This window comes from Solanum verrucosum, unplaced genomic scaffold (assembly GCF_900185275.1).
Source record: "Solanum verrucosum unplaced genomic scaffold, falcon-dt-bn FXZP01000084.1, whole genome shotgun sequence".
Lineage (NCBI taxonomy): Eukaryota > Viridiplantae > Streptophyta > Magnoliopsida > Solanales > Solanaceae > Solanum > Solanum verrucosum.
Genome location: NW_026019846.1, coordinates 2,573,290 through 2,588,693, shown reverse-complemented (window position 1 = coordinate 2,588,693; position 15,404 = coordinate 2,573,290).

Here is a 15,404-nt window from a genome sequence, read left to right as displayed (position 1 = left end):
TTCTTGATGAGTTCTTGATAAGTGTTCTTGAAGTTTCCTTATCGATTAAGTTTTGATGTAAGATTCTACTTGGGTCAACTTCAAACGACCATATATCTTAAAATATAAAGAGTTACGTGAGTCATAACCTATCCAATTAAAGGTATTTGAATCTACTTTCCAACGCCACCAATTTTGCATCAATCCAATTTCGGAGTAAAAAGTTCTGACTATTTTAGGAAACATATACAGTGCTGTTACGAATTAGCCGACTGGAAAACATTAAAAAGTGTTGTTTTTGTTTTTTTACATCCAAGAAAATTCCAAAAGAATTTATTGACTAATAAAAGGATCAAAACAATAAGATTTTCATCTTTTAATCCATCATTTTCTTCTCTCGCAAACCCAGTAGAAGACTCCATTCAAGATTCTTTCAATCTTTTTCAAGATTCTTCTTCAAGGTAAGTCTTTCTCCAAGAATTTCATTCTTTTCAACTCAAATTCCTCCATACAATTATGAATAATGAAAATCATATTTCTTGGCCTTAGAGATTTCAAGAAACTAATTCAAGAATCTCAAGAAAGGTTTTCTTGATTGTTTACCTTCAAGCGAGGGTTGCAAGGCTTCTAATCAAGTTCTTCTTCAAGATTCTTCAAGAACTTTGTTCTTCCAGGTATGTAAGGCTATCATAGTATTGGACTAGTTCATCCTCACACACTACATCTACTTTCAGATCAATAAAAGAGTAATTTAGGATACTTTCCCTAGATTTGAGTATTCTTGAGATAAGTTGATTTTGAGTTGTTGAGTTCGTGTTTCTTTTAAAAGTTCTATTCCTAATTATCGAATTGCTATATTGTTATCGATATCCTTCATATCATGAACCATAACTCTTGAATTCATAATTCACATTCAAGAGAGAGTTAGGAGTAGAGTTCAAGTAAGTTTTTGAGTTCAATTGTGGACCCTTTGAGATCAACTATTGATTTGAGCTAAGTTTTGAGGAAGTAAGTATAAGAATGAGAAGAGTCGTATATACGAGTTTCATATCATTAGGAAGACCCTTGAGTCAAGTCGTTCATGCCCATAAATTCCGCATGAACTTCATAAGTTGAGTATCTTTGGGAGGAATAGTATCTCCAAGTTCTAAGTCTTGAGTATTGAGTTCTTAACCCCTTTTTGAGATTATATTCCTAATCATGGGACTATTTCACGTTACCCATAAAGTCTTTGAGTTGAGTAGTTCATGCCCATAATTCTGCATGAACCCTATAAGTCGAGCAGTCTTGAGATGAGAAGTATCTTTGAGTCCTTGAGTTGAGTAGTTCATGCCCATAATTCTGCATGAACCCTCTGATTCAAGCATTCTTGAAATGAGTTTTATCATTGAAGTTCTTGAGTTCCAAGTATTGAGTTCTATGTATGGTTATTGAAAACCTTGGATTGAGTCATTCACGTCCATAATTCGGCATGAACTTTATTTTGAGAAGTCTTTTACATTTTTTTCTAAACTTGTTTTACAGACTTGAGCATTGAATTGAGTAATAGTAAGAGTGAAGATCATTTCTTCAAAAAATTATATGGGAACTAAGTATTCCCAAGAGTTGAAATGTTTTCACGTTTAAACAAGAGAGGAAACACCGATTTCGAAGAGAGAAAACACCAATTTCCAAGAAACCTTTTAAGCTAGTTTTTGAGTAACAATCTCAAACCACAGAAAGAGTTATGTTTTTAAACATATGAGCTAGTATATTTTGGGAGTAGTATTGAGCACCGATATAGGGAGATTTCAGACAACTCACAACTCCCATAAACCATGTAGCCAGCATGGGTACAAAAGGGTCATACTTTTTAGATGATTTCTTAATGCTTTTAACATAGACTAGTGGATCCACTTAGTGAGTTAGGTTCTATACCCCGGCAAGGTATCAGATAGCCCTGGCATCGTGAGGCAAAACGTTGTATCATCACTTAAACTCATAGAGATGGTTGTCGGTTAGAGAAACTCCCACGAAGATATTTTATATTTTTATATACACAGAGTTTATTTGTATTTTCATATGCAAACAAAGTTTATATTGTATCCTTGCATACAAACTGAGTTACTATTGTATTCTTCAATACATTGAGTTGTTATCTACTGTTTTAAAAGCTTTACATATATTGCATCTTTTATTGTTGCTTTATATTAAGTTGAGTATCCAGAGTTATCTAGAGTTTGAGTACCCAGAGTCGAGTGTCTCATTGTTTAGTTGAGCCTTATTTCATTGAGTTGAATATCTTATTATTGAGTTGAGTCTATCGTATTGTTGAGTTGAGTCTATCTTATTGTTGAGTTGAGTCTATCCTATTGTTGAGTTGAGTCTATCCTATTGTTGAGTTGAGCCTTATTTAACTGAGTTGAATATCTTGTCATTGAGTTGACCCTATTTTCTCTGAGTTGAGTTGAACTATGTATCTTTGAGTTGAGTATCTTATTCTTGAGTTGATTTTCGTTGAATGAGTTGAGAAGAGGTAAGTATGTTTCCTTTTTATCAAGTTCAAGTTTATGTTTATGCTTTAGAATTCCCCTTACATGCTTGTACATTCCACGTAATGAGCAATTTGGCCTGCATCGTTTCATGATGCAGATACAGATATTCAGGGTCATCAACATGAGCTTCGTTGATACCACATAGAGTTCGAGTTAGCTATGGTGAGCCTCCTTGCTTCTGGAGGATTTCATTTACTTTTCAGTTTTGTCAGGATTGTCGTGGGTCTTATCCCGACTTTCATCTTTGTCATTTAGAGGCTTCATAAATAGACAATAGAGATGAGAAGTCTATTTCATTTATCTTGTTAAGTGTTTTAAATACTTGAGTTGCATATTTCTGGCGAATTGAATATACTATTTTATTAAGAGTTAACCATTTGAGTTAAAGCTTTTTTATTTGAGTTTCAGTGAATTTTATTCCATTTTAGGCTTTGTATGCTTGAGTTAGTCTTCCACTTGTAGTCAACCAGGATATAAATGTTTTAAATACTTGAGTTACCTATTTCTGCGAGTTGAATATACTATTTTATTCAGAGTTAAAGCTTTTGTATTTGAGCTTCAGTGAAAGTTATTCCATTTTAAGCTTTGTATGCTTGATTTAGTCTTCCACTTGTAGTCAACCATGATGAGGGTTCTCTTAGGGACCAGCAATGGTTCTCGAGTGTCGGCCACATCAATTTCGATTAATTTAACCATTAGAATTTGATAATACAAACTCAAAAGTGATCCCTTTTGACAAACAAACTAATTAGTTCATTTAATTAGAAATTTCATTTATTACATGTCACTATCTGATTCGTTGAAAAAATTATTAGCTAAAACTTAATTTATCCAACCCAAACTCGGATAAACCAAAGAATAAAAAAACCCACCCATCTTCTAAAACCCAATTAAGAAACAGAGAATTGAGGAACGACTAATGCAATACAATGGAGTGAAGACTGGAGAGTCCCAGTGTACAAAGACTACGTGGTTAATGTTTATCAACGAAGATGGTGGACAAAACAAGCAAACATGACGCTTGATTTATGTCCTAACCCAGAAATGAATTCTAGGTATCAAAATGCAATCTTAAATGGCTTAGCAATTTTCAAGTTGAACCACTCATATGGAAACCTCTTCTTGCCGAATTCTGAATTGCTCATTCCGATTAATTCATCACCAAACAACAATAAGAAGAGATCATCACACTTTATAGCCGTTATTAGCGGAACTGCAGGAGCTTGATGAATTTTTAACTAAGGTATGTAAATGTGATCCTCTTTGGCCAGCATTTACTATTTCCAATACTTTGGTATATCTGCTTTCTCTCTGGTTATTTTGTTTCCATGGAATCTATAAGTCGTTGTAATTAGCTAGATAAGATATTCTCAATCTTGAACAATTATTTCATTCAATTTTGAAATAGTTAGTGACTAATCATAAGTCTTTGTGGCTACGACACATTAATTCTTATCACTCTGTCACTCATGTAACAACGTACACTTACATGTGTGTTTGACCTCAACATTGCACATACATCTTTTTTAAACAAGATTGTTTCTAAAGAATAAATATTGAAGTTCAATCCATAACTGATAATTGTTTAGTCTAAAAACAAAGAATATAAAGTACATAATAAATAGAAGTTTGAAACCAAATCATTTGCTAGCATTGTCCAAACTAAACGAGATTATTTCCATAATTTTTCTTTCAAATAAATGAGAGATCATCAAACTCACGCCCCTTAAGAAATGCCTCGCTTAGCACTGTCTTCGATTGAGCGGATGCTTCTAAAAATTGTAGAGCATGCGAATAAGTTAAGAAAATGATCACAAATCCAATGTCATTATTGAAAGAGAGAACTTATCTTCCATAAATTAACAATATAAAGTAACGACCTCCTATAATAAGTTCAAAAGACACAAATAATATAAATTATTCTTATATAAGTTAAATCCTTTTTGAGAAAAGTACATAAGGTAAAGGCCCACCTCATTAACGCCAAACTCAACTCTCTTGACTTCAAACTCAGTAGTTGATTCTATATTAGTGAGCTTTGACAGCATGATATCATTGACAAAGGGGTTACTGACAAATTATCAGTAACCATGTACACTATTTGTCCTTTGACATAACAACTATCATTATCCAAAAACCTATTTGGAGTAGCTGCATAGATAATTTAGGACAAGCAAACAACCTTCATCAATGATATATTTGTGATATATATACAAAAAAACAGACAAACTATAATTGTCAATCCTATAGAATTCAGATAAAGCAAGAAAAATTATACTTCCTCTGTTTCAACTTATTTGTCTAACTGTTTTTCTTTAGTTTGTTATAAGAAAAGAAGGTTTTTCCTTTTTTAGCGACTCCTCAATTTTAACTTTCCACATAACATGCTTAAGACCACAATATTAAAAAACATTTTGGTACATTCTACGAGACTGATTGGCCAAGTTTTGAAAGGACAGGAATGATATTTTGAAAAGGTGAGGTGTTTGATTAAATTTTGGGAGAAAATAAGTGTTTCTGGAAGTAGCAAAACATGTTTTTCAAAAACTTTAAAAACTAGTTTTTCCCCAAAAGTATTTATTTTAAAAAAGCACTTTTGAGAAAAATACATTTAGAAGTACTTTTTTAAAGCTTTGTCAAACAATAATTGTTCCTCAAAAGTATTTTTAAAAAAAAATATATTAATCAATTTCTCACCAAAAATACTTATAAGAGGAATTTAAAAGTTTGGCCAAACAATCTATATACATATCTTTAGTTCTAGACCACAAGATTCAAAAATCTTCTTTATTTTTTTAAATTTCACATCAAATCAAAATCAGGCAAACAAAATGAAATAGATTACAGACAAACAAATTTAAACAGGTTACAGACAAACAAATTGAAGAGTACTAAGAAATTACCTTGAAATAACTCCAATGCTTGAGACCAAGATTTTGATTCACTTGACCTGAGGAGTTGATCCTTTGTTTGATTGGATTTCATACAGGCATCCTTTAGATTTTGAACACTTTGGTATATATTTGGGATAGAGCCAACTCTATTGGTTTGAATGTGGTTCATAAAAATTGCAATTGGAAGTTCACGTAAGATCATAAGAAAACAAAACAAGTCCTTTCCACCTTCAGCAAAGACAACTCTATTGGTAAGCTTCAAACTGCATTTTTCTCCTGAGAACAAAAACATTTTACTAAGACCAAATTTCTGATTTTAGTACAACTTTTAAATACTCATTTATGTGTGACAACAGTTCAAAAGTAAGCATTTCAAATTTGATCGTACACTTAGGCATTAATTTTTAAATATTTTGATAATATAAACGACAGTATAAGTAACAATAATGGATAATTTAAGATATTTGTAAGGCAAATAAAAATTCATGATCAAGAAAAAACTCATTTTCTAAATCTGAAAAGTGTCACATAAATTAGAATAATAGAGGATTAAATGGCAGAACTCCATTGTAGAATGAAAAAAATATTTATGTAATCTTTTTTATACAAGTAAAAGATGACTAACCATTGTTTGTTTTTCTCCATCCTGTCTGTCTGAGAAAAAGGTTAGTTAGAACTATTTTGGACCTCAAAGAAACCTACAAAAACTCTTGTTTCTGGATTTGGTTGAACAAACCAAAAATATTAAACATTAATCACTCATGGTCATTAATTGAATTTCCAATGCTATTAAATGCTTTGCATAATATATAAACAAACTCTTAAATTGACCTTTAGTTGCTAAGTGTCAAGTAATAAACCTCAACATGATCACAACTGACAACCAAACACTCCAACTCGTTTTATTGTGTCTCATGGACATCCAATGATGACGTGACATATAAATTTTGAACGTCCTAGATGAATATTATGTAAGTTGGAGTGTTCAACTGACAGTGTGGAGACAAGTTCAGGTGTCTAGGTGCATACTCAAAGTTAAGAGTATTTACTTTACCAGATCGGATGAATCCAAATTTAAATGTCTGTTTATATTATTATGCCTAAAATATTTAAAATCAAGGGACATAAAAGTAACTCAAGTGATACATGAAGATTTTCTTACCAAATCACTTATATGAAAATCAATGGTCTTGTATTGAAGTTGATTGACTTGTGTCTTAGATGTTCTTAGCACATTGATCACAGTAGTTGTAGATAATGGTGCAATGAACAAATTATCTGTGATGATCCATGTCATGAGTTCATCAACTTCATTAACCTGCATGAAATCATCATTAAATTTTTTCGTAATTAGGATCATGTTGGCTAGACAAGCAAACACAGACATACAACTAGGCTGCCCAATGAAACATGCAATTGGTAATTTGAGTATAGTAAATAAAAAGTCAATGAAGTCTTTGCCACATTCACCAAACACAACTTTATGAGCTTTGCTATCAACCAACAACTTCAAACCAAAATTTGTAGTTTCCATGACTTGCTCCTTAACGTGTTTCACAATTCCTAATAACCAAAAGGAATTTCTTCAGTCCATTTCCAAGAATGTCAGTTAATAAGAAGACATATGTATATATACAAATACAACATGGAGACTCCAACATATAGAAAGTTGAAACTATATATTCAGTATTGACGTAACACACCTTTTAAGAAGCAATGAATAGAATGATAATTTAATCACTTGATTTTCTTAAATAAACAAGTAAAAATGGACATCTATTTTTAGTAGAATGAACAAGTAAAAGTGAACATAAGGAGAGAATATATTTGGGTTGCAAATACAGATTAGAGCAAGTGAAAGGTTCAAAGTTATAAGGGGAACTGTAAACCTTTGGTCTTTCATCTTTTGTTCTTTTTCAGTTAATTGTATATATAATTTGAATATTACCTCTTGTATTTTAAAAATATACATGTATGTTTCCTATACTATGAAAATCTTATACTCACACTCTCATCCATAATTATTAACATATAATTATTGAATATATATTGAAATTGTAAACTAAATGCTATTTTATTTTTATGCAATTCAAAAAAAAGAAGACAATGTTTTGTTGAAAATTCTTATTCATTCATGCTATTAAAGAAGAAAAAAATATATTTTTTGAATCATTTATATCTCAAAAATTCAACTCGACCACTAAGTCTTTCCTGCGCGCATAATAACGTATCTTCTACCCTAATCCACAACCTCTAGACTCTTCTATTGTAAGGTCATGTCTTCACTGCTTCAGTAAGCTCAAGAAAATCTTCTTTTGAGCAAAATCAATCTTTTCTTTGGGATGAAAGTCATGTTGAATCTTGTAGTCACTCACTAGTTGAAGCTGCTTGTGCAAGTGGTGATCTTCGTTTAGTTTAATGTGTTTGCAACTAATGATCACACCTGTAATGAATTTGAAGGCTCTTAACAGATTCTTTGACTACATGTGTTGTTATACTTCTTTATTCTACAAGGCATGAATAATTCGAGGATGGATTCTTTTCAACAAGGGAAGAACGATGGGGTACAAATTTATCATCGTTGATATGAAGACCATCAGCTAGATCTGAAGTACTTTAAAGACCTTAAAAGATCAATAAAAGAAACATGAAAAGTCTATAACATAGAAAAGAGAGATTACATTTTTATATAGATAATTGCCAAGACAAAATAATTTTCTTTCTTTTTCTTGAGAGTATTGTAGTAACCATCTTAGGTTTGGTTATCTACTATTCTAAATAAGTAGTAGAAACTAAGGTTTATCTCAATAGTTAGTTTTTGTTGAACATTTGATGTTGGGGCCCCTTTGTGAGTGTTGAAGTGAGTGACCATCTCATCTAAAAGCTTAAGTTGTTAAGGAGAGCACACTTTTATTATTTGATGATATTCTCAACACACCCCCTCACATGCGGGCCTGATTCTTTTTCATTGGCCAAGCACGTGAAATTCTTTTTAATTTTGGGTGGCGGTGAGATTCGACCTCAGGACCTCTGTCTACTCTGATACCATGTTAAAAGTGTGTGACATCTTTAGATAATGCTCAAGTTTTATATAGGCTACTTAAGGCCACTTGAGATGATCAGAAACATCAATTACATCTCTATTTATACTAGTAAATGTAAAACCAAAGGTCTTGCACAAATAAATAAATACATGTATCACAATTAAATATATATATGCATTACAAACTCCTAAAGGACTTCTTGAAAAACTAAGAGACAATTTTGGAAGACTAAACATTAATGTGGATGCATTAATTCCAACACTCCCCCTTAATGCATTTGCTTGACAACTCTAATGCATTCTCGAAGATAGCAAAATTTTTCTCTAGGAAGTGATTTGTTGAAGATGTCAGCAAGTTGTGCTCCTGTATGGAAATAATGCAATCGAATTTCGCCTTTCTCTTGTGGTTCTCGGATAAAATGATACTTGATGGAAATATGCTTTGATCTTTCATAGTTGTCTGGATTCTTGGTAATTGCAATTGTTGTTTTGTTATCACAATACATAACAATCCCTCTGTTTTGTTTTTCACCAATGTCTTCAAATATTCTCCAAGCCAAGTAGCTTGAGAAGTAGGCTGAGCTGTTGAGACATATTCTGCTTCGGCAGTTGATTGAGTAACAACACTTTGCTTTTTTGATAACCAAGAATAAATACTTGATCCAAATAAGAAAGCATAACCAGAAGTACTCTTCCTATCATCTGTAACATCTTACCAATTTCAAATAACTAGGAAGAAGTTAGGAATTGGAAATAACCATTTTTTGGAAAGAATATAAAAGTCTGGAAATTTGTTAAGTATGTTAAATTGAGTTTTTGTTCAACTTCAAACGACCATAAATCGTAGGAAATGTCTTGGAATAATCTTTGCAACTCCGCCGAGTTTGTGTGATTCAGAGCTTGTATGAGCGAGATATGCCCATTTGAAGTTGGGCTGTTCGGATAAGGAAATGTCCAGTCCGGATTTTGGAAGGGTAGTTTGGTCTTTTCCTTACCCAATTAATTTAATTCATTTTAGTGAATTAATTAAGGGTCACATCATAATTTGGTAAGTTTACAGCATTGAAAATTCATGCTAGGGCTTGGAGAAAAGAGAAAAGAGAGAAAGGAGAAGAAAAGCTTAAGATTCGCCAAGATCGTGCGATTTGGTTGTGGATTTCTCTAAGGAATCAATCCTACAAGGTATGTGAGACTTTCATAACGTTGGTTCGTTCACCCATGCGCCAAACATGTTTATTTCAGCGTAAATTCATCCTAAAAGAGTTGGAAAGTTGATGTTCTTGATATGTATTCTTGAATTTGATATTGTTCTTGAGTTGAGCTGAAATTGAAACGTTTCTAAGATCGTTACGTCAAATTATTGAGTTGGTTGGAGTTAGGTTCTTAGGTACATTTGTTGGGTATCTGTATCAAAAAAGAATTTGGGAAAAAGAACCGAGTTTGGGCGAATTGGGCTGGAAAATGAAGAAGAAATTTAGTCGGGCAAATTCTGGCCGGGCACTGGCTCCGCGTCGCGGACCTGCTCCCCAGATTTGGGAAATGTCACTTCGCGTCGCGGAGCGGTTCACAGACCGTTCTGCCTCAAAAAGAATTTTTCTGACTAAAATTTGAATACCTCTCCACGTCGCGGACCCACCTTCAGACAGTGAATTTTTTATCTTTTCTCATGTTTAGCTATCTAAAAACACTCCTAAACATCATGAGATCATTCCTATCACAAATCACAATCCTTGAATCCATAATTCAATTCAAGGAATGTTAAGAGTCAAGTTTAGATGTTAAGAAGCAAGTCAAGAGAAGTTCATTAAAGTTTTTCAAAAGTCTTTCACAAACGTTTTAACTTTGTTCTAAGACTTAAGTTTTAAGTTAACCAAAGAGTAAAGAGTTGAGTTCATTTCTCCAAAATCTATAAGGGAACTAAATATTCCCAAGAGTTTAAAATGTTTTCACATTTGAACAAAAAATGGAACATCGATTCCAAGAGAGCTTTTAAGCTAAGTTTTGAGTAATTATCTCAAACCAAAGAAAGAAGTTTGTTTTAAAAACATATGAGCTAAGTATATATTGGGAGTAGAATTGAGCACCGATATGGGGATGTGAGTTCATATTAACTCAAGCCTCCATAAACCATGTAGCCATTATGGGTAGTAAAGGATCATATTTTTTGATGACTCCTTAAGATGCGTTTTGCATAGACTAGGGGTTCCACTTAGTTAAGGCGTTCTATATGACGGCAAAGTATAGGACAGTTCTGGAAGCGTGGGAAAGATGATGTATCACCACTTAGGCTCATAGTGGTGGTTGTCGGTTAGAGAATCTCCCACAGAAACTATGTTACTTTATTATATGAGTAAAGTTGAGTTTGTCATTGCATTTTTCTTTAACGAACTAAGTTGTTTTCCACTGTTTTACAAGCTTTCTATATATTGCATATTTTTATTGCTTTATATTGAGTTAAGTTATTCAGGAGTTGAGTAAAGTCAAGGTAACTGTTCCTTTCAGATCCTTTTCAAGCTTAAGTTGTGTTTAGCATTCCAACAAGCATACTCGTACATTCAATGTGCTGATGCCAGTTGGCCTGCATCATCTTATGATGCAGACGCAGGTAATCAGGATCAGGATCAGCATACAGCGCCTCGTTGATCAGGTTGAGCACTCAGAGTTAGTTGATGAGCCTCCATGCATTCTGGGGGACTCTTTTATCATTTGCTTTCTAGTTTTCAGTTGTTAGGATGATCGGGTGTCCTGTCCCGACATCCCTCTTTGGTTTAGAGGCTTCATAGAAAGTTAGTAGTTCAGCTGTCTTTACATTATCATTCCATATGTTAAGACTTGAGTTGCCATTTTTGCCAAGTTGAATGTTTGACTTTTAAGCATTCTCAGTATTTTTATTATTCAAGTGAGTTTAGTGCTTTTGATCATTATAAATATGCATAGAGTCTTCCGCTGAGTAAGTAAGTCAAGCCAAGGGTTCGCTTGGAGCCAGCAATGGTTCTCGAGTGCCAGTCACGTTCGGGGTGTAGGCTCGGGGAGTGACATCATCTATACTTCCAGCCCTATCACTATCAGAATTACCATTTAAGTTCAAATCTTCACCAAATTTGTACATTATCCCATAACCCATTGTTCCTTTCAATTAGCGTAGAACACGCTTTGCAGCTCCAAAATGCACTTGGCTTGGTTCTTGTATGAATCTGGGTAATAAACTAGCAGCAAACATAATGTCAGGTCTTGTTGAAGTAAGATATAGCAGGCTTCCAATCAAGCTCCAATAAAGTGAGCTATTAGCTTTCTTTTCTCCATCATCTTTTCTAAACTTCTCATTTGTTGCTAATGGTATGGCCACAGACCTGCAATCATTTTGAATTTTTGATAAATACTTTAAGTATACTTCTTTTGAGAAATAAAAACTCCTTCTTTCACTTGAGAAACTTCGATTCCCAAGAAATAATTTAGCAACCCAAGATCACTCATTTCATTGGCTTGCATCATATCTTGCTTGGTTTTTTGCATCATCTTCACATCATTTCCTATAAAGAACAAATCATCCATATAGAGACAAACAATGATAATGCTTCCATGTTCTTTCTTCACATACAAAGTGGTTTCACTTTTACTTCTCTGAAAAATATATTTCAGAAAGTATGTATCAATTTCACTGTACCAGGCTCTTGGAGCTTGCTTCAGCCCATAAATAGTTTTTTTTAGCCTGTACACCTTCTCTTCTCCCCCCTTGAACAAAAAATCCTTGAGGTTGCTCAACATAAATCTCTTCATCAAGTTTTCCATTAAGAAATGAAGATTTAACATCAAGTTGAAATATCTTCCATTTCTTTTGTGCAGCAACAACAATTACGGTTCTAATTGTCTCAAGACGAGCAACTAGAGAGAAAGTTCCATAAAAATCAATACTTGGTATTTGCGTGAAGCCTCTAGCAACCAACCTTGCTTTGTGCTTTTGAATATTTCCTTCCTGATTGAGATTTATTTTGTTAATCCATTTTAGACTTACAACTTCTCTTTCTTTGGGTACAACCACAAGCTCCCAAGTATTATTTTTTTCAATCATCTGAATTTCTTCTACCATGACTTTTTTCCAAACATCATGCTTTATTGTCTACTCATAATTTTCTGGCTTAACACTGGCAAAGTTACATCTCTGATAAATGTCACTCAACATTTTTGTTCCTCTTGGAGGCGGTTCTTCATCATCTGAATCTAGGATTTCTCCCCCTTCAGGGACATCTTCCTCTACCTCATCCTCTTCTTGAATTGACTCATCTAAAGATATGATAGAAGTATTCTCTATCTTTTTATCCTTCCAATTCCATGCTATTTTTCATCAAAAATGACATCTCTACTAACAACAAATTTGTTAGTTTTGACATCGAGAAGCCAATAGCCTTTTTTCACATCACTATAACCAAGTATACATTTTTGAATTTTGTCATCCAATTTTGTTCTTTTCTCCGTAGGTATATGAGAATAACAAATAGACCCAAAAGTTTTAAAGTTATTTATAGAAGGTTCATTCCACTCCAAGCTTAAACTGGTGTCTTGTCCTTCAATTCCTTTGCTGGGCTCCTGTTGAGGATGTACACCACTGTATGTACTACTTCTTCCCAATATTATTTTGGCAGCCCTTTCTCATTCATCATAGTCCTGGCCCTTTCAACAATTGTTCTATTTCTTCTTTCAGATACATCATTCTGTTGAGAAGTGTACCCTGTTGTAAGTTGCTTATGAATGCCTTCATTTTTGGAGTATTCTTCAAATTCTCCACTTGTGTATTCACCTCCTCTATCACTGCAAATGGTTTTGATGTTGCAACCTTTTTGCTTCTCAACAAAGGCTTTAAATTTCTTGAACGTAGCAAATGCTTCTGACTTTTCTTTGAAGAAATAAACCCAAGTAATTCTTGAAAAATCATCAATTAAGATTAGAAAGTACCTTTGACTTTCAACAGATGAAGTCTTCATTCGTCCGCAAATGTCGGTATGGATTAGATCCAAAAGTACACTTGCTCTCCAAGACATCCCTTTTGGAAAAAACTTTCTATGTTGCTTTCCAATTATACAACTTTCACATGGATCGACCTCAGTATGTATCTCATGAAGGCCTTACACCATGTCTTTTGCTTGAGAAGCTTCAAACCATGAAAATTCAAGTAACAAAATCTTTCGTGCCAAAGCCATGAATCATCTACTACTTCATTTATTAATGTATTGTAATGAAAATGTAAAGGAAACTTTCTTTTTATCATCTTTACTTCAACGATGACTTGATTTGGCTCAATTGTATCATAAATCCTGCAATAATTATCTCTAAACACAAGAGAATTACCATTTTCCATGAGTTGACCAACACTAAGAAAATTTTCTTCCATGTCAAGAAAATAAAAAACATCATGAATTTGCTTACCGCTCCCTTTTATGTTGATTGAAATTGACCTTTACCTTTTGCATCAATTAAGGCTCCATTCCCCATTCTCACTTTAGTAGTGATGCTATTATTAATTGAGGAAAGCCTTTTCAAATCTCCAGTCATGTGATTGCTACAACCAATATCAGCATACCGTTCATTGCTTTTTGCTGAAGTATTAGGCAAAGAAAATGTTTTCTTCCCTTTCTTCCTCCTTCTTTTCACAAAAGATTGCTTGCTCCCATTTCTTGTTCCAGTAATCCTTCTCAATATGGCCAAACTTTTTACAAAAGTTTCATTGGGGCTTTTCTTTGTGCCAACATTTTTCTACATTGTGATTAGTCTTTTTGCAAACTTTACAAAAACGACTAGAACTTTCTCACCATCTTCTTCAACCTTCTCAGAAGAACCATCATGATCATGTGTCTTATTTTTTATTTTAATTCTTCTTTTGTTGATTTTTTGAGAAAATTTTGAGAATTCTCATTTGTTCTGGACTGGAAAGTTGTCTCTTTGGTTTGATCTTCATGAAAAATCTTCGCTTCTCATGTGCATGAAATGATCCAACTAGCTCTTTGATGGAAAACTTCGAATGATCTTTCGTCTCTTCAGTGATAGCAACAATGTACTCATACTTTGTTGTGATGCTAATTAGAATCTTTTCCACAACTTGTTGGTCAGAAATTGTATCACCCTGATTTCTCATTTCATTGACAATATTGATGACTCTTGTGCAATGTTTATCTATTTTTTCAGATTCTATCATCTTCAAATTTTAAAACTCTCTTCTAAGAGTTTGAAGATTTATACTGCGTACCTTTTCATCACCATACACCTCAGTTTCCAGAGACTCCCAAGCTTGTTTTGCAGTCTCAGTAGTATCATTTTTTGCAAAATATGCTCTTGAGACTCCCATTTGGATTTTTCTCAAGGCTTTTGCATCTTGAAGATACTTAGCCTCAAGATTTTTCATCACTGCTGCTGTAAGTTCACCATCGTTTTTTGTCTCTTCAAAGCCATTTGCATCAATAGTCCACAAACCTTTAGCTTTCAAATGTGTTCTCATTCTTATCTCCAGTATTCGAAATCAGTTCTATCAAAAAATGGAGTAAGAACAACTGAAGAATCAACACCTTCATTTAGTTTGGATGCCATATATTTTTCTTCACCTAACCCCAGATTAGTAAGAAAACTCTCATTTAAAAGCTTAAGCTTTTACATGAGATGGTCACACATTTCAACAGTGAGTTGTATGAAAACCTTAGTATCGCTCCAATTGAACTATCTTGATTACTTGGGTAAATATTCTTCTCATACGAGTTCAATTATCTTTCTTCCTTGAATTTATAATTCTAGTAATTAAATATCTTTTAATTGCTAGATTCTCGTTTCTTCTTCTAAATATTATTCCATTCCTTTTTATTTCTTAATTATATATATCCTTGTTATCTTATCTTGCTTATTTAATTGTAAACCTATTTGTTGTTGTTGCATCTAGAATCATATCATTAACGTGTATTGCACTTATACATT